Source organism: Protopterus annectens, chromosome 1.part2, assembly GCF_019279795.1.
Source record: "Protopterus annectens isolate FY-2018-M chromosome 1.part2, PAN1.0, whole genome shotgun sequence".
In the NCBI taxonomy this organism is placed as follows: Eukaryota; Metazoa; Chordata; order Ceratodontiformes; family Protopteridae; genus Protopterus; species Protopterus annectens.
The window spans coordinates 1,223,693,668-1,223,713,369 of NC_056727.1; positions in this window are offsets into that span (position 1 = coordinate 1,223,693,668).

Consider the following 19,702-nt stretch of genomic DNA (forward strand, 5'->3'; position numbering starts at 1 on the left):
GAAATGTCTCAGTAAAGAATTGGTCAAAACTATCAGAAACATCTTCAGGGGTTTTATCAATAGTAGCAGCAGGGATTGGGGTTGAAGTTTGTCCAGGATGTAGTATATATGACATGCCACCTGACAGGGTATGGCATTACTGGGTTCAGAGAGCTCAGTCCCCAGATTGGCTGTGTGGTGGCATCCCACACATGTGTTATAAGTTCCTGGCCAAGGGTGATGGCTGACTGCATACATGTGGCAGCTGTGACATTGCCACATGACTCACATAAACCACAACTGGACCATAGAGGTGATTCACAGGTTACCTTTGCACATGCTACCCTAGTAGTGTGATTGCCATGGTGAGTACCAACACATAGGGCCAATGGAGAACAACATACTGAAGGTGTGTATGTGTGGGTGTACCGCTACTGTTTCATAGCACTGGCATATATGACTGCACACGTGGGTAAATGCCAGGTAAGACATGCAATGTGTCACAGGCAACGTACATGCGTACAGGACAGACAGTGATGTTCTGTCATGTGTAAAGTTGACATACGTATCGTACGCTATGCAGATGTCACTAGGAGTCTACAGAAGCACTGTAACTCTGCATTGCAGGTGTAAGCAGTGTTCCAGGGAACCCCAAGTGAACATGCATGCAAACAAAGCTACAGTAAGCAGGGCTGGAAGTAGTGCATTGTACAACAACGAAGGGGTAACAATAACAGTAAGTAACAATGCAAATATGTAGGCACTATCAACATGTTCCCAGGAATACACAGCGCAGACGCCCATGGTAGAACTGATATTATGTCATAGTTATTTGTGATTTGGATTACATTAGTACTGCATGCGCGAACATCCACATTGCATAGTCATTGTGGGCAACTTGACACCATTACTGTACATGTCCACCATTGCATATCACTACTTGCATTAGCTTCCCCCCTGTGCTACCCATGTATGCGGCTATCTGTTGACAACCTTACCACCGGCATGCAATTATGTGCAGCTGTTACACTTTGGTATGTACTATGGGTGCAGATAACAATTCAGGACATTCATACAGTTACTGCAGCAGGCATGCTGGGATATACACACAGTCATAGCAGCACACTGTACTGTTACCAACATGATACTACTAATACACTTCTATGTAGTCACCCTGTGCATCAGCAACGTGTTTACCTGTTCCCACAATGATGTTGGAGATTGCAGGAGGTGGCACAGTGTCATCATATGCACAGGGTGTGAATTAAGTATGCCTGAGTCAGCCACTGATACCACCAATTGACATGTGTGTGTATGTGTGTTGGTGAGGGGCAGCAGTACAGGGTGGGGCAGTGCTGCTGCAGTGTGTGCATGTATGTGGTCACCCTAGGTGTTAACATTTTGCATGTGTGTATGCATGCACACAGTTCCACCTCATGGCTGCCATATACAGGGGTTTGTGGACAGCCACAGACTGCACCTGGCAGGTCATACAGATCAGTGTCTGTGGGCACGGACACGGTACCTGTGCCTGGCAGGGGTGCTACGGACCGTATCCAGTACTAAGCCAGACTGGGTACTGTCATCAGAAGAGGGAGTGTGTTGACTGGACACAGGTCCCTGTTGGGACTGTCCAGAGCCACGTGCACGTGGTCTCCTGGGGCATTCCGATGACAGCACAGACCCAGCATTGCTGGGGCTGCTGCTGGCACTATGGGGGCGTGCGCGAGCCTGTTGTCGTCCGCGCCGACTGCCAGCTGCTGCTGTTGCCAGCATACGACCACGTCGACGGCGCAAACGCCCACCATTGCCCTGGCTCATGGACATTTGGTTGTGGAACTGCTGTAATATGTCCCCACAACGTCTGTCTATGACATCGGTGAAATTACGGATAGCATCCACAATGTCACGCATACTGTCTGTCATGGCTGTGCGACATGCTCTCAGCTCCCTCAGACCCTGTCTGGTGTACCTTTCCATACGGGACTGTGCCTGCATGACAGTCCGAAACATAGCTGAGGTTGATAGACCTCTTTGGGCACGTCAGCCAGAGGCAGTACGCCCACGGATGCTCCCACGAGAACCCATGGGGGGGGGGATAAGTAGTAGCAAGTGTAGCTTTATTTTATTTATCTATTTTACAGTTTGTTTCCCGGGATAGTCCATTGGGCCAAGAAAAGCCCATTTTCAATGGAGTCCCAGGGAGAAAAGCTCCATGAATAGCAATATAATATGAAGACAATGCATTTACATTTATGTAATGCTATTGAAGAACGATGGTATTACATAACGTGATAAAAAATTTACGATTCCAGTGAAAATTCAGTTAAAAAATTAGTTGCATCGCTGAGGAAGTTTTTGCCTCTATAAACCATCCCTAGTTTTCGATGAGTTTTCTTATGCCATTTTGCATATGCAGGTCGAATTTAAGATTATCATGCACTATCATCCCTAATAATTTGGCTTCAATGGTTATATTATTAACAGAGTGGACTTTAAATGCTGTTATTTTGTTTCTTTCATGAGAGAGGGATTTGGGGAAAAAGGGTTTTGTGTTTTTTGTTTTTTTTTACGATTGAGCATGAGTTGTTTGTTACAAAGCCATGTTTTAGTTGTTAAAGTTTCCAGAGAAGTTTTGTGCCATGTTATCAGATATGCAAATGAGTGTGGAGTCATCTGCATACTGTATTAGGGAGGCCTGATGTGTGAAGGGTGTTGGTGAGAATGATAAAGAGAAGAAGACTAAGGATAGAGCCTTGTGGTACACCGGCGGTGACTCGGAGGTAAGGAGAGAATGTGGAATGTCATTTTACTGACTGATACCAATTGGATAGGTAGCTTTTGAACCATAAAAGGGTGGGCTGAGAGAGACCTAATGAGAACATTTGAAGTAGAACTTTGCTGTGACAAACTGTGTCAAAGGGTTTAGACAAGTCTAGACATAAGGAGGAGACTAATTTGTTATCTCTAGCTTTATTGACATTATATATATAGGTTAGAAGTGCAGTGTTAGTTAATTGGAAAGGATGGAAGCCATGTTGTGTAGGGGATAGGAGGTTTTCTTGCAGGAGATAGTTTAGCAATTGTGTTTGAATACATTTTTTCTGCATTTTGTAAAGGGGGGATAAGATTGCTGTAGGTATAAAGTTAGTAATGTCCGTTGAATTCCCTTCTTTGTGCAGAGGGATAATGTGTGACTTTTTTCAGAGTGAGGGAATGTGGAATTCTTTGATTGACTTATTCATCAGGATTGAGACTAATATTTTCTTCTTTATACAGTCATTGTGGATGATATTATTGCCAGGATGTATAATTTTGGAGTCATTTATGCTGGCTATATCAGCTTCACCAAGGATTTATTAAAAGCTGATATTAATAATTATACTGATACTGAGTAAAGCTGATATTGAGAATTACACTTATGTACTTCCAAACTCAATGACCTGAAACCATACACTTCCAAACTCAATAACTTAAACCATACACTTCCATACTCAGTGACTTGAAACCATACAAATTCTTTCCACGCTGCAGTTATATTTCTACATCTGTGGCAGATATTTAGCCACTACAATACCATGTCATGTCAGGAGGCTTAATAAATAACACAGACATAAGACATATGGTCTGTACTCCATGTGGTGTATACTGCAAACTGAATTATCTGCTGCATTGGTATACCACATGACATGATAATCAATGTAGCTATTTCATTAGTGTTTAAATGTATATTCATATGTCAGACCCTGCTACTTTGCAAACATGGAAACACTACCACCACCTTCCCTTAATAACCATGTTCCTACATCAAATGGACACACATACTAATGTCCTTAGCAACAATTACTATAAAAGTAAGAAATCTTAAACATTAAATATTACTGAAATTAGAAAAATAACTTAATGGTATAAACTGTACAATACTAAGTACCTTGATGGAAGAAGAAGGCACTTTAAAGTTACCAAATAAATAATACTAAACTGCTTAAATAAGTATGAACCAATCAAAAAAGTATATCAGCTTTACCTTGGATTTATTTTCAAGAAAGTAAGTGAACAGCTCCTTCATGGACCCTTTTTATACATGAATCAGGCTGCAAGGGTGCATATACAATATATATATATATATATATATATATATATAGTTTAGTGCCGCCAAATAACTATGCATATTTTTGAGTGTGGAAAGAATCAAGAACACCTACAGTATACCCACAAAGGTGCCATTAGAACACCTCGTATAGATACTGAGCTGTACTGAATCCTGAAACCAAAACTTTGGCCACTGAGTCACTCTTGTTTACACATACATTAAGAAAACAGTGTAAAATAGGCAATATCTGGGAATTTATGGTATTAGGGCCTATAAAGTCTTTACAAGTGCACTAATCAATAAATGAAAGTAAAAAGTAAAACAATATATATACTACAACATTACTAACAACCTCCGCGCACCAGCTAATTTGCTGAAAAGAATAACTTTACTTTAAAAAAACAGCACTTCTACTCCTCTAACAGATAAGCCATCAAATGACACTGCATCAGTACTTACATCTCCAGCACATTTTGTGCCTTAACATAGTAGTTCCCATTCATATCAGTTGGCTCTACCACCAGAAGGACTGAAACACCTTCTCTTACATTCTGAAATACTATGGTAGCCATAATATAAACTGTTCTATTAAAGCTAAATAATGCATCTCTTACTCCATCAATAGCCTTCCTCTTTATTGCATTAAATCTTACACTACACGTGGGAATTCAAGAACACTCCTTAACTTTCTGTTAAGCTAATGTTTATGTGCAGTTTATCAGCCATCAGTTAACATTTATTTAGGTGATTCAGCCTAGGCACTTAATGTTTAAGATCTATAACTCCACTATGGTGATGACCTAAGCATTTAAGAGTTGTATGTCTTGTGGAAAATTACCTGTCCTCTGTTTTCTTTGTGTTGACAACCTACCCAAAATGTTTTAAATATCATAAAGTGAGTGCTGAGCCATATCTTCCTGGACAGTGCTGTTTTGGGAAACACCTCAAATAAGTCAGACACAGGAAATTGAAAACATGCCAACGTCCATGCTTAAGCCAAATCTGACATTTCTTAAATTCATTGAGGTCTCCCATACACTGCCCTTTATTCATTTGGAGAATGCTACCCTGAAAATTAAATGCCAAGAACCTTAAAAAAACTGCTATCTCTCTGGATAGATAAAGCACTCTCAGAACTCCACACCAAGATATATTGTACTGATTATTAAAGTAAAGTGATTTCATCCACAGTCACAAACTTCATCAGTTCTGTCTCCAAAAGTTGCTCCAATCCCAACACTCAGTGAATATCTGATCACCAACAATTCTGTGATCTGAGGCCCATTGCTCAAGCAGTGTGACACATCTAACAGTTTTCTGTATTCCAAAAGTATGCAGATGTATAATCCACCACATAAACTGAAGTTGTAGAAGTTTAGCAAAGTTATGCAGGTTATTTAGTAAATATCTGAATGTACAACAGAATGGAATATTTTGGTTGAAAACCTATTTTAGATAAGGACACATAATGTTTCCATTTTGAAAGGACACCAACTATTAAAATGTGGTTTGGTTTTGACTCTCTTTTTCTCTCTGGTGATGCAGGCAGCTCATTCTTACAAAATAATGCTAGCAGTGCTTCAGCTAGAAAACAGCCCTATCTTGTTACATTACAAAAAGAGAGCTTTAAAATGGCAAAAGTAAGTCTAAGACTTAAGTGCATGTTTATTCATGCAATTCCAGAGAGTACCAGTAAATTAAACATCTGCATCCATCAGAGCTCATTAGGCTTACTTACGTGTTTAGCTTACAAACATATGTTTTGTATCCAGATGTGAATTTAAAATTGAGTTTCTGTATCAATTATGATAGGAAGCCCTTTCCAGTGGCCTTTAGCTGACATCATATGGTCAATTGAATATATTTCATGAAGCATTGGATACAATCTAATAAAATTGTTTACTCAGCCTGGAAGAACACTGATTAACTATTTTGTTGGTACGAGAAAGCAGAGGCACAATCAGATGCAGCTAAGGAGGATCTCAAAACTGTATTGCTTTAAGAAAGTTGTTTTCGATAAGGTTTTCTCACCGGTCTGCAAAAACAACTAACAATATAAGGAGAGACATCCATACCAATAGCCACTTTCACACACTTCTAATTTTTTTTTTGTAGTTTCTGCGCTGCAAACCTAAAAAAAACTATATTCTGGATATTTATGTATGTGCATTTGTTTTCCAGGGTAGAGCAGTGATCTAGCACAGTAACGGTACTCCATATTGGTATGTCTGGTTTGCTTCTAAAACTATCTGCCACAAATGTAATCTGTTCTAAAGATGTTAAGCTAAAAATTAAGGAGATCTTGAAATCTCTGTATCAAGACCATGCCATGTGATATCTCCTCGGTACCCAACACTTAAGGTTCCTAACAAGTGAAGAGGCATTGCACCTCTTTCAAAAAATAATCATCCAGCCTATCCAACCACATCACCAAAGTCTGATGAATTACTCCCTATTCATTTGTCTTTCCCAGGAAGCCTGGGATTGTGTGATCAGTCTTGGATTTCAGCAGTCTTACTCTGTCCAAAAGAAGGCAAACATTTCCCATGGTCAAAGGCCACTCCATTGTCTTTTCATTTTAATGGACTCCATTCCTAAGGCAGGTATGATTGCAGTTCATGAAATTAAGATTACATGTACTGGTAGCATATCTAAGTAAATTATTTTTTATTTGATCCCTTACTCCTACTCCTTTTGGAATTGTCTAGGTATCTTTCTTCCACATGTCTCTCATTTCTGCCTACAAATCCTTTATTTTTATGACTTTGTGTCTCTTTGTATGTCAGATACTATAATCAATGCTACTTTTGTCCTTTTTCACGGACTTCTATATCTGATGTTCTTCATGTTTCACTGTTGCAGTCATTACATTTGGGTTATCTGCTTGCAGGTAGCCCTCAGTCGGCCTGGTTAACAAAGTCTTGGGTCCTGCATCGGTTGCTGTCCCTTCTTCCATGATGTCAGGTCATCAGGGGTATAAAACATGCAGCCGACGTCATTACATCAGTCTTTCTTTCCGTGCGGTGCCTGAAGCAGAAGCAGTTCGCAAGTGCCGGTCAGCTTACTCCTAAAATTTTCATTTTCAAGTTTCAGAACCGAAGTCTTCAACTAACGCTAAGTACCCCATTGGGGAAACTTTTTCTTGCTCCTTACCGATGTCAGTAAAAGTTAATAATTGCATTACTTGTGGAAAGCAAATACCTCATAAAGATTTTCATTCATACTGTATTCCTTGCCTAGGCCCAGACCACGACCACGACGTACCTTGCTGTCAGTTTTGTGCTTTATTTAATCAGCGCACTATCCGTCATCAGTATATTTTCACCTCTAAATATTTCAGTTCTCAGTTTAATTATCCAGAAATGTCGTCGGTTAGCCATCCGACTACCGGGATTTTGAAAAAACGCAAAGATAAAGACAGAGACAGGCTGCCGAGGTCCAAAACTGCTGATGACGCTTCTCCTAAGCCAGTCGCCAGCTCGCTGGCACTCAGTGAGGCACTTTCACAGATCCTGATACCCGCTACGTCTGATTCACAGGCCTCTACTGAGACCCATTCGGAGTCCAGTATGCCACGAGATGCTTCAACTATGGAACCCACGGATGTCTCTACCTTGGATGGGTCTGGAGCCACTGTGCAGGCACCGGCTTCTGAGGGTGTATTCAGGTCTACAGACTTGCATATTAAACCGACACCTCCTTCTTTACTTAGGCCTAAATCTCGGACCATACCTAAAATAAAGACGCCCAGACCACATGCTCAGGCCTCTATGCCTAAAAAACAAATTATAAGAATGGCTGAAAATCTAATAACTCTAATCAGGGGTAGCCAACCCCCCCTTCTAAGAGGCCTAGGACGGAAGTTGATTATGAATCTCCTGAGCAGGATTCTGTTTTTTCTGATTCTTCGGATGATCTGGATTTGCCCTTATCTACTTATGAAGATTTTGATGCAGAGGATTCCATTCCCTCTGCTTCCCTTCCTGAGGATTTTTCTTTTGGGGAAACCTTACATACTCTAAGGGAGCATTTCCACTGGGAAAGCCAGGATTTTTCTGATTCAAAAAAGAGGTTTAGGGATTTCCTTCTCCTACCTCAGCATAGTCCTTTAGCTATTCCTCCTGTACTAGACATTGTTGATGATGCTTTTTCGGAATCTAGTTTGGCCCCTGATTAGGGTTACCGTAATTCTTTGTATGCAAAAGGGGACGAAAAAATATGTGGTGCTACCAGCACATATTATTTCTTCCTCTTAGGTTGAGGATCAAAAAAAAAAAAAAGGTCTTTACTCTTGTAGGACTAAAACTAAACACCTTTTTTTTTTTAAAAAAGGTCCGTGTTTGGGGATTTTTGATTGGCCCGTATGCCGGTATATGAGCCAATCAAAACCTCGAACAGCAGACCCTCTTCTCTTCAATGCGGAACATCAAGTAGTTCCGCATGGAACAGAGCTCCGTTTTTTTGATTGGCTCATATACCGGTATACAAGCCAATCAAAACCTCACACAGTGGACCCTCTTCTGTTCAATGCGGAACATCAAGCAGTTCCGCATTGAACAGAGCTCTTCTTTTTGATTGGCTCGAATACCGGTATATGAGCCAATCAAAAACGCGCACAGTGGACCCTCTTCTGTTGAATGTGGAACATCAAGCAGGTCCGCATTGAACAGAGCTCCGTTTTTGATTGGCTCGTATATCGGTATATGTGCCAATAAAAAAAAAAAAAAACAAAGCGGAGGAAAGACTCCGAAATAGCGATGTCTGTTTTTTGAAAATTCTGTGATTTGTCTGGGTTTTAAAACCTGGACAAATCTCAGAATTTTCACGGACAGGAGCCCAAAAAAGAGGACGTGTCCAGGGAAACCCGGACGTATGGTATCCTTACCCCTGATTCCTTGCCTCCTGCTCCCAGAAAACCTGACAGATACTACAAGGTCCCTGAGTCCCACAAGTTCCTTTTTAAAAATCCTATTGCAGATCCAGAGACTATTTCACAGGGACCCAAGGGCATTAAGGCTTTTACTGCTAAAAATCCTACCCTGTCTGATAGAGATTCCAGGGCGCTGGATAGATGGGGTAAGAAGGTTTACACTTCTGCAACCTTGGGCATTAGGGCTTTAAACTGCCATTTTCATACGTCAAAGTATCAGCATCATGTTATTGGACTGCTTAAACAGAAAATGATTTTGATTCCTGACTATGTGGAAAAATAAAGAATTACAGGATTTAATGCATTCTGCTGAACAAGTTGGAAAACATACTTTGCAGTGTGGTTTTGATTCATTAGAGGCCTCTTGCAGGGCTGCTGTTACTGGGTCTGTGCTCAGAAGGCATGCTTGGTGTAAGGAACAATCTTTGCCTGATCATGTTAAAGCTAAATTGTTGGATGCACCCTTAAATCAGGACCGCCTGTTTGGCAACAAGACTGATGAAGTTCTTAAAAAGTTGAAGATAAAGCTAAATCTATGAAAACTGTTAAAGATTTATTGCAAGTTCAGCCTCTTAGATTTAGTAGGCACTGGCCCTCTAAGAATTGCTTCTTTCCAGCCCCTTCCAGGTCTTCTCAAGCCAAACCCAGACACAGCAAAAACCCAAGATTTCAGTCCCAGGGGACATACAGGACTAAGCAGTGGGGGGGGCCTCCACTTCCAAATCTGGAAGTAATAAGACCCCCCCCATGGTAAACTGTCTCAATGACTTCCTTTTAAAATTTCCAAGCACTTATCAACTGGCTGCCCCTTTGGGGGGAAATATTGCTCTTCATGCAAAGAATTGGGAACTCATTACCCAGAACAAATGTGTTTTAAATATAGTGTCCCAGGGATATAGATTTCACTTCCACACATTGCCAACACCAAGCGGGTGGCCAGACCTACCCCCAAATCAGTGGGCAAATGCCTAAAAACAAGTATTTTCTCTATTAAGCATGGGGGCTATTCAACTGGTACCAGAAGAGGAAAAGGGACAAGGTTTCTACTCGAGACTTTTCCTGGTACCCAGAAAAGACAATTCATGGCATCCTATCCTGGACCTGTCTACTCTAAACACTTTTTTGGAGATTCCAAAATTCAAGATGTTGACTCTTCACCAATTACTTCCTATGCTAGGCAAATATGCCTGGTTGGCAACACTAGATTTAAAAGAAGCATACCTGCACATCCCAATCAGGGAATCTTGCAGAAGATACCCATGCTTCAAAGCAGGCCACACGCACTATCAGTTCTCTGCACTGCCCTTTGGCTTATCTACTGCACCAAGGGTATTCACAAAGTGCCTAGCTCCAGTTATTGCATTTTGCAGGCAAAGAAATATTCATATATAGCCATACCTGGATGATTGTCTAATTCAGGCAGAAAGCCAGGACATACTTTTGAATCATCTGGCCTTTGTTCAAAGCGTTCTAACTTGTCTGGGGTACACCATAAACAAAAAGAAATCACACCTGGTACCCTATCAACAAATTATATTCCTGGGAGCAAGCTTGAATACAACTTCCCAGATGGCTTACCTCATGCCAGAGAAACAAATTAATTTGACAACCTACTTCAAGCAAGTGGCCACAAAAACCCTGCTATCTGCAAGACAAATACTGCAAGCCTTGGGGTTCATGACCTCCTGCATTCTTCTAATTCCATATACAAGACTGCATATGAGGAAACTATAGTGGTATCTAAAAAGCCTATGGTGTCAACATTCTCAGGATATAGAAGCAATGATTCCTATCATACCTTGTCTACGCCTAGAGTTCCTTTGGTGGGCAGAGGCCTGAAACCAAAACAAGGGACTACCTTTCACAACACCCCCCTGCCACCCAAACCCTAACAACAGATGCATCAGACTATGCATGGGGGGCTCACCTGGCAGGGAAGTGCATTCAGGCCAAATGGAACCCAAGTCAAACGCACCTGCATATCAATCAAAAAGAAATGTTAGCTGTACAGAATGCTCTGACAGCCTTCATGGAACACATTCTTCCAGGAAAACTAATGGTAAAGATGGACAACACCACTGTTATGTGGTACATAAACAAGCAGGGGGGTACAAATTCTTACCCCCTCTGCAGACTAGCCATGGCATTGTGAAACACAGCCTTGAACTACCAAGTGCACCTACAAGCTCACTTCCTGCCAGGAAAATTAAATACACTGGCAGACGGTCTAAGCAGAAACCTCATGGACCCACATGAGTGGAAACTGGAACCAAGGATTTTCAACATGTTGACAAGCTAATGGGGGAGCCCAGATATAGACCTGTTTGCCTCTCCCTAGAACTACCAATTGGACAAAGTTTGCACAAGGACTCCCCACAAACAAGCCTGGAAAGTGGATGCTCTGTCCTTCAGCTGAAAAAAACTAGCAGTCTATGCCTTCCCCCCTCTGCCTCTGCTCTCCAAAGTACTACTAAAACTCAAACAGGACAAACCAAGGATGATTTTGATTGCTCCAAACTGGCCGCGCCAACACTGGTTATCCCCATGGCACCTGCCTCAGACTCCTTCCCTGTTATCTTAGCAGGAGAACCAGATTTTGCACCCTCAGCTTCTAACACTGAACCTTGCAGCCTGGCTAATTACATAATCTCTCCTTTACCATCCCTCAGTAAACCTGTGATGGATATCATTTTAGAGGCAAGGAGGCCTAGTACTAGAAAATCTTATGCTGGAAAATGGAAAAGATTATGTGCCTGGAACCAGTCTCAAGGGATGAGCACAGCAGCACCCAATTTACCTTAGATTTTACAATACTTAACTGAGATGCTTCACAAGGGCCTGTCTTTTTCCTCCATTAAAATCCACGCCTTAGCCATTTCATCTCATTATAACACAGAACCTCCCCTCTTCTCTCATCCACTGCTCAAGCAGTTCCTCAGAGGGGCCAAAAATTTGAGACCACCCAGGAGAGCTCCAACCCCAGCCTGGGACCTTAACTTTGTTTTGGAGAAACTCACTCTACCTCCTTTCGAGCCAGCTGCTACTGCAGACTTAAAATTTCTTTCTTGGAATACAGCTTTCCTTTTAGCAATCACTTCAGCTAGAAGGGTATCTGAATTACAGGCCCTTATGGCAGTGGAGCCTTTCATCATCTTTCATGCGGACAGGGTGTCCCTCAGAACCAATCCATCCTTCATGCCCAAGGTGGTATCCATTGTGGCTTTTAATCAGTCCATTCATTTGCCAACCTTCTTTCCTAATCCACAGAACAAAGGGGAACAGATACTGCATTCCTTAGATGTGCACAGACAACTTAGATTCTACTTGGGAGGGCTAAACCTCAAAGGAAATCTGAACAACTGCTAGTGGCATTTGCTGCAGGGGCAGAGGAGAAGGTTATTTCAAAGCAAACCATTTCTAAATGGATAGCCCATTGCATTCATTTTTTCTATAAGCACCATGGAAAATCTATCCCTCAGGGGAACAGACCTCACTCCACCAGGGCTGCATCTACCTCTACAGCCTTTCTCAGAGGCGTCCCTACCAGGAACATCCTAGAAGCTGCTACCTGGAGTTCTGTACATACTGTCACCAAGCATTATATTTGCCAATTTTCTATAAATCCAGAGCTGGCTTTGCCACTGCAGGCCTTATAGCTGGTCCCAATGCTATCTAAATTCCTCCTCCCAACCATAGCTTTGGGAATCTACCCAAATGTAATAACTGCAACAGTGAAACACGAAGAACATAGTACAGCTGTGTACACTTAACATAAATGTAGATGTTCGAGTGTATTCACTGTTGCAGTCCCGGTTACCCTTCCTCCAGCCCCCAACTTCTTTTGGATATACCTCTTTCCTTTGCTATGCTTAAAAGCCTTTTTGTGTATTTGCTTTTTTCTTGGAGGTATAGCATTGTATTTTTATATTTAATTGCTTCCCATTAGGGGGGCACCTGACATCTGGGGCAAGAAAAACTGATGTAATGACGTTGGCTGCATGTTTTATACCCCTGACGACCTGACATCATGGAAGAAGGGAAAATAACCGATGCAGGATGAAGACTTTGTTAATCAGGCTGACTAAGGGCTACCTGCAAGCAGATAACCCAAATGTAATGACTGCAACAGTGAACACACTCGAACATCTACAATTATAGTAAGCGTACACAACTGTACTTTTTTCTTGCATCTATTTTTTAAACTGTTTGTGGTGGGTGATCTCTGTGATACAAACTTCACCATTCGCTATAATGGTTTGTGGTTTATGTTTCTAATGTTATTGTACGTCCATATTGTTGTTTTTGCACAGTCCCCAATGAAACAAGTCTTGCCACATTATTGTGCCTTTCAGTATACACTCTGCCATGAGTGTTTCACACCTAGCAAGAAGATGTCTTACTGTTTCCAGTTCTTTTTACAGAACCTGCATTTGTCTATTTTTTCCACACTTTCAATGGATTCTATAAAGTAATGTCTGCATAGTCCACTATCCTGGAACATTATTAGCCTTCCATCTTTTGGTTTCAATTCACATTTTCTTAACCATTCCAGTATCAGATCTTCTGAGTTTTTTGTACATTCATTTGCTGTCTGATTTTTGCCTACTCACGGTTTGATTTCTATTCCTGCTTGATACCGAAATGCATCTGCTGGACTAAACAAGATGTTATCTTAAATGAAAAGAAATACCAACAGAGTCAAGCACAGACACAGGCCGAAAAATCCAAGAAATAAAGCCAGTCCAAAGCGATAAAAAATCCACAATTTATTGCAGGAACACACACAGGTAAGCGCTTTCACATAGGAGCTTCATCAGACCAAGTAATAACCATACATCTGACTAGTATTTATACAAAGCAGTCCTACTCAATTAAATAATCAATCAATTAGCCATTAAAAGCCACAGTGTATAAAACTAAAGGTATGTATATACATATATATATATATATATATATATATATATATATATATATATATATATATATATAAAACCACAATACATGCACGATGTGTGATACATATAAGTGCCAAAAAAAAAATATATATATATATATATATATATATATATATATATATATATATATATATATATATAGAGCAAGAAACATATTGGCATAGCTATTGGCACAAGATGTGCCCATAGCTACGCCATGTTTCTGTAGGAACATATCTTCCCCAAAAATAAATGCATTATTATTCAGAACTGTTTCTAAAAAGAAACATATCAAATCAATCTGCTTAGGCTGATACTCACTGTGTGCAGATAAATAATTCTGCACATAGTGTATACCCAACTCATTAGGTATCATGGTGAATAATGATTGGACGTCAAGAGAGACAAAAGCCAATGCACTAATATCATCTAACCCTTTAACACAGTCATATAAATCTAATAGAAACTGTTTGGAGTCTCTTAGTACAGTTGGATTTAAACTAATAACTGGTCTTAGGAACTTTTCAACATACAATGACAAAGGTTCGGTAACCCATCCTCCACCAGCAACGATGGGTCTCATGGGTGGGTTCCTAGGATGTTTATGTACCTTGGGCAACCCTTGAATCACAGGAATCAAGGGATTGATGGTATGCATAAAAGAGAACAGCTCATCAGTAATAAGACCAGCTACATGGAGGTCTCGGATATCATTATCTACAGAAGAAATGATCCTGTGTACTTCAGGGACTGACATTTTACTGTAGAAACTGGTATCACTAAGCATGTCATTCATGGCTTGATGATAAAAGGCTTTATCCATGATAACTATTAATCCTCCCTTATCAGCAGGCCTAATAATGAGTGAGCTGTTATTCTGGAGATGACTCAAAGCCTGTCTCTCCATATAAGTAAGATTATGTTTACAAAATCTTTTAGAATGGCCCCTGTTATCATAAAACTGTAAGATGTGTTCCTCAGTCAACTTAGAATAAGCTTCTACTAAGGGATGATTAGCCGGTACGAAGCTACTAGGTCTCCTTAAATAAGTTTGTGATTCATTTACTCCATTATCTACAGATGTAGGCCCACCATAAATCAAACGTAACATCACATCCCTGCAGAAAGTCTTTAGATCTAAAACAGTATCAACAACATTACTGCTACAAGTTGGAATAAAATTAAGACCTTTAGTCAGTACACTAGATTCACACGGGGTCAAACAATTACTGGATATATTAAAAATCAGCGACTCTTGTTCTTCCCCCACATTTTCTTCAGAGTCTGATTGGGGTAATATTCCCCTGATAATTTCCATTTGTAACGTCCCCTGCTGACTGATCTCCCTTGCCCCCCTATCCTGTCCATCCGGGCAGGTAGTGGAAAAGGGAGCTCACCACCAGTACCCGTGAAAACAGCATCATGCATGCTATCCTGGATTGCCGACCTGCTCTTGTTCTTAGGCCTGACAGAACAATCTATGTTCCTAGATATCAAGTGAACTGAATCCCCTACAGTGACTTCTAAGTTAGGGCCATCCCTAAAAGTAGTAGGTGTCACACTTACTCTATTCCCAACTCCACTACCTGAGTTAACAACTTCATTGGAAATATTAGGGTTGTCAGTAGACTCATTACCACATGAATGGGTACGAGCCTGCCTATGTGTAGGACCCATAGCGTCCCTTTCCAAGTTCTCAGGTGGTACCTGCTCTCATTCCTTATCACAATGAAAAACAGTTTTAACATCAGTTGAAACATTTATGATAGTATTGTCATTAATCAAAGCAGTCCTATTAACATCATTACATGAAATGACATTGTTTTCAGAATGATTAACAGATGTCTGTCCTGTGCGCAGCCACATAAAGACATGGCCCACCTGAAAATCAGACAAATCTCTGACAATTTTCGTTCTTTTCTGCTCAATCAATTTACACTCAAAGATACCAACGCTGTCCAATAACCTCTCAAACAATTGAGATAAAATGTCATGCTGATGTTTCTTAAAAAGTTCATCTTGTTTAAAACATAACACTGCTTCAATCTGAGTTCCTCTGGTTCAAAAAAATCAGTTAAGAGTCGCATGTAGCTGGCACTCACCTCAAGATTCAGTCTCTGCCAGCGAGCCAGCAACTCAGGATATTGCGACCCTTGACTCGGCATATTGAGGACACGTAGTCCTCTGGGTACAATTTTCTTGGTTAGGCAAGTCTCAAAATGTAGGCATTGTAGCTGTAAACACTTTAGGCGAAGAAAATCCTGTTCGATATCCTCCATGCTGGATTGTAGACGTTCTAGGTCTTCCGCACATTTAATGACATCATCATCAGTCGCACACACATTCGTCACCCAAAGGCAATTGCCGTCCCTCTCCAGATACTGAGCAGATGAACTTTTTAAGAAACATCAGCATGACATAACAAGACCTTACTATGTCTAGACAATTCAGATCTTGTATCCGAGCTAAAAAAAATAATTTCCTTAGTTGCATCCATTTCCTCACCCAGTATTTCTGACACAGTACTCTGTAGGGAATTTTTAAAGTCTGCCAACTCATTACACTCCCAAAACATATGTTAACCAGTTAGTGATTTCTTCTGTATTACATCTCCAACATTTGACATCCACCTGAGGAAAAATTGCTAGGTCTGTATGGGGTATAAAAAACAACTATGCGAACACTTCCATGCAAAAATCCAAATTCTTCTACACTTTTTGCGTATTTGGGAGCCATACATATGTCTTCCCATTGTTTCTTTGTTAATTGCTTATGGAATCTCTCCTCCCAATCTTTTCTAACCCCGTTATTCATTCCTATATTTATTGTGCAATATTTTGTATGCCCTACTACTTCACTTTTTTAACAGCAGCTTCTCTTTTTGATTCAACTAAAAACTGTCAGTGTTGGTCTTTCACTTAAGATTACCCAAATCCTTTTCTCTTTTCCTCTAATCCAATAGCAATTCCTGATAGGGAAGGCAGTCTCTAAACTACAGTGCAAATGTCTTCTGGGCTTCTTCCCATTCTGTTACCTTTCTCTCTCTAATTACTTCTTAACAATGCATTTGTTCCTTAGCCAGTTTCCTCCAGCAAATTCCAGCCCCCCCATGCCTATTCTCTCTACTATTAATTGCAGTCATCCCTATTGACAATCTCCTTTCTCCATTCCCATGTTGGCTTAGTTCTTAGAGTAACTTCTGCTACTTTTTGAATATAACATGAATAATATAATATTCTGTATTACTGTTATTATTCTCCTTAAGGATCTGCATCCAAAATTCCAGTCTCTCCTTATATCTTGAATTTCCTCCCTTCTTCATCATCATCTCTTTGCACTTTGAATTGCAGCTTTCTGCTTATGTTATGTATAAGAACCTTAACTGTGTATCCCTAAAATATCTCTACAAATCAGGTAATCCTAAACCATTTTTCTGTACTGGAAGGATCAACTTATCCCATTTGACTCTTGCCCTCTTGCCCTCTTGCCCTCAAATAAAATCTTTTAACTCTGTATTAATTACTATTCAGAACTTCTCTGGTTGATAAAATTGATAAGATTGATAAAAATATGCCTGATCTGTGTATACAACTAAAGGGAATAAAACCATTTTACTGCTTGTATCTTGCTATCCATATCTATAAACAAGAGCTTCCAGTTTCTCAGTTTTTGTATTATATTTTGTTTAATCTCTTACCACATATCCTTAGCTACCATTTAACCCATACTCCTAAATTCTTCATTCCATCATGTTTTATATCTTGAGAAAACTAAAACTGTTTCAGAATGTTCCATAACACTTAGATGTTCATTTCTGTTTTTTATTGGTGCAAAATAATATCATCTGCAAACAAAGCCAACTTTTTTTGATTACCATACCAATTATATAATTGGATTTCTTAGTCCCTTATTTTCTTTGCCAATTGTTTTAAATATAACACAAATAACAAATGGGAAAGAGGACACCATTACCTGGTTCCTCTGTTTGGACACAGCTTATCAGAGAGGAACCCTCTCACTTTGATTTTTGCCTCCAATTGCTTGCATATCATCTTATTGTATCCAGGAATGCAAATCTTCCATTGCCCTACTCATAAAATCCCAGCTTCCTCTGTCAAATGTTTTCTCTTACCAAAACAGCAGTATTTTCTTACATTCTGCTTTCCACTGGATCATCATTGTTCTATCAATGTTGTCAAATGTTTGCCTGCCCTCAACAAGAGTACACGGATCCATATCTATCAATTTTAGCAATAACTTTGCCATTTTTTTTAGCTATTTTTATACATAAACAATATATATATATATATATATATGTATATATATATATATATATATATATATATATATATATAATCATGGTTTACAATTGAAATGGTTCTATAGGAAGCTGGATCTGTTGGGTCTTTACCATCTTTAGATATTACAGCCACTACACCTTTTTGCCAGGATATTGGTAGTTCCCCTCCTTTTAAAATACTGTTAAACAAAACCTTCCAGATCTTTATCACTTTCTTCCCTCCTAGCTTCCAAACTTCACAGGAATACCATCAATTCCTGGAGACTTTCCTGCAGATTGATTGTAGGTCACCATTTTTATCTCATCTCTTCCTATTTTAACTGTTAATTGTTGACCCTCCTCTACCTCTAACCTTGACATATTTAAGTATTCTGTACGTATTTCCATTTGTGCTTTTTCTTGATTTCCACATTTCTCTGTTTTATACATATTTTCATAAAATTTCCAAAATATCTCTAATACTTGTACAGCATCTCTGATTATTTTCCTTGTTACGTTATAAGCTATGTAAGTTTGGCAACAACTGTTTCTACTTTCTGTTGCCTAAGTTGTTGTGCTAAAAGTTTTTTGTGCTCATGGAGTTATCAAAAAACAGTTGCTTAACAGCAGTCTTTCTAAACTCATGCATATTATCCAGGTACTCCCTTGTTTCTTCTTTTGTTCTCTGTAGTATTACCCCTTCTTCTTCTGTGAGATTCCCCTTATTCTGCAATACTTTAACATTTGTCACTCCCTCTAAATAATTCTTGTTACTTCTTAACCATATCTTTTACTTTTATTTCTACCATATTTTTAAACTCTACTTTTACTTTATCACACTCACTAGCTATAACTTCTGAAGTGCTTTCTATCTTCCCTAATATCTCCCAAATAATTTCCACTACCCATTCCTTAAATTCTTCTCTTTTTAACAGGTAGGTGGGGAAGTGCCATTATCTCACTTTGGCTTCAGTAGACTGCATTTTTATCTTAGTTGTTATTGGCACACGATCTGAAATAGTTTTTGGATGTTTGTCAAAGCTCAATTAAATGCACATGTTGCTGTGACTTATAATTTTTGTCAAGTCTAGCCCAGTTATTGTACCTTAAGGAATAATATGTAAATTCTCTCTGAGTTCCTGCTAATGAATTCATGTCTTCCATACCAAATATTTTAATAAATTTCTTCAGAAATATACCATCTTTTGTTATACTTTCTTTTCTAGGACCTCTCCAATATCTTCATTGTTCTAAATCAAATTCTAGTGCCCACTTATAAGTAATCCCCTGCTGAAAGGTGACCTTTTCTCCCAAAAATTTCTTAAGCTTCATAATAGCAGTTTTAGGTGAAATATGAATACATGCAGGAGAAATCCTCTTCCCTTGCCAGTAGCCCCTTACTACCACAAATCTACCATTACCTTTTTTCTTTTTCTATCACTATTGGAGCTCCTCCACCAATTAATATAAGTACTCACTTTTCCTTT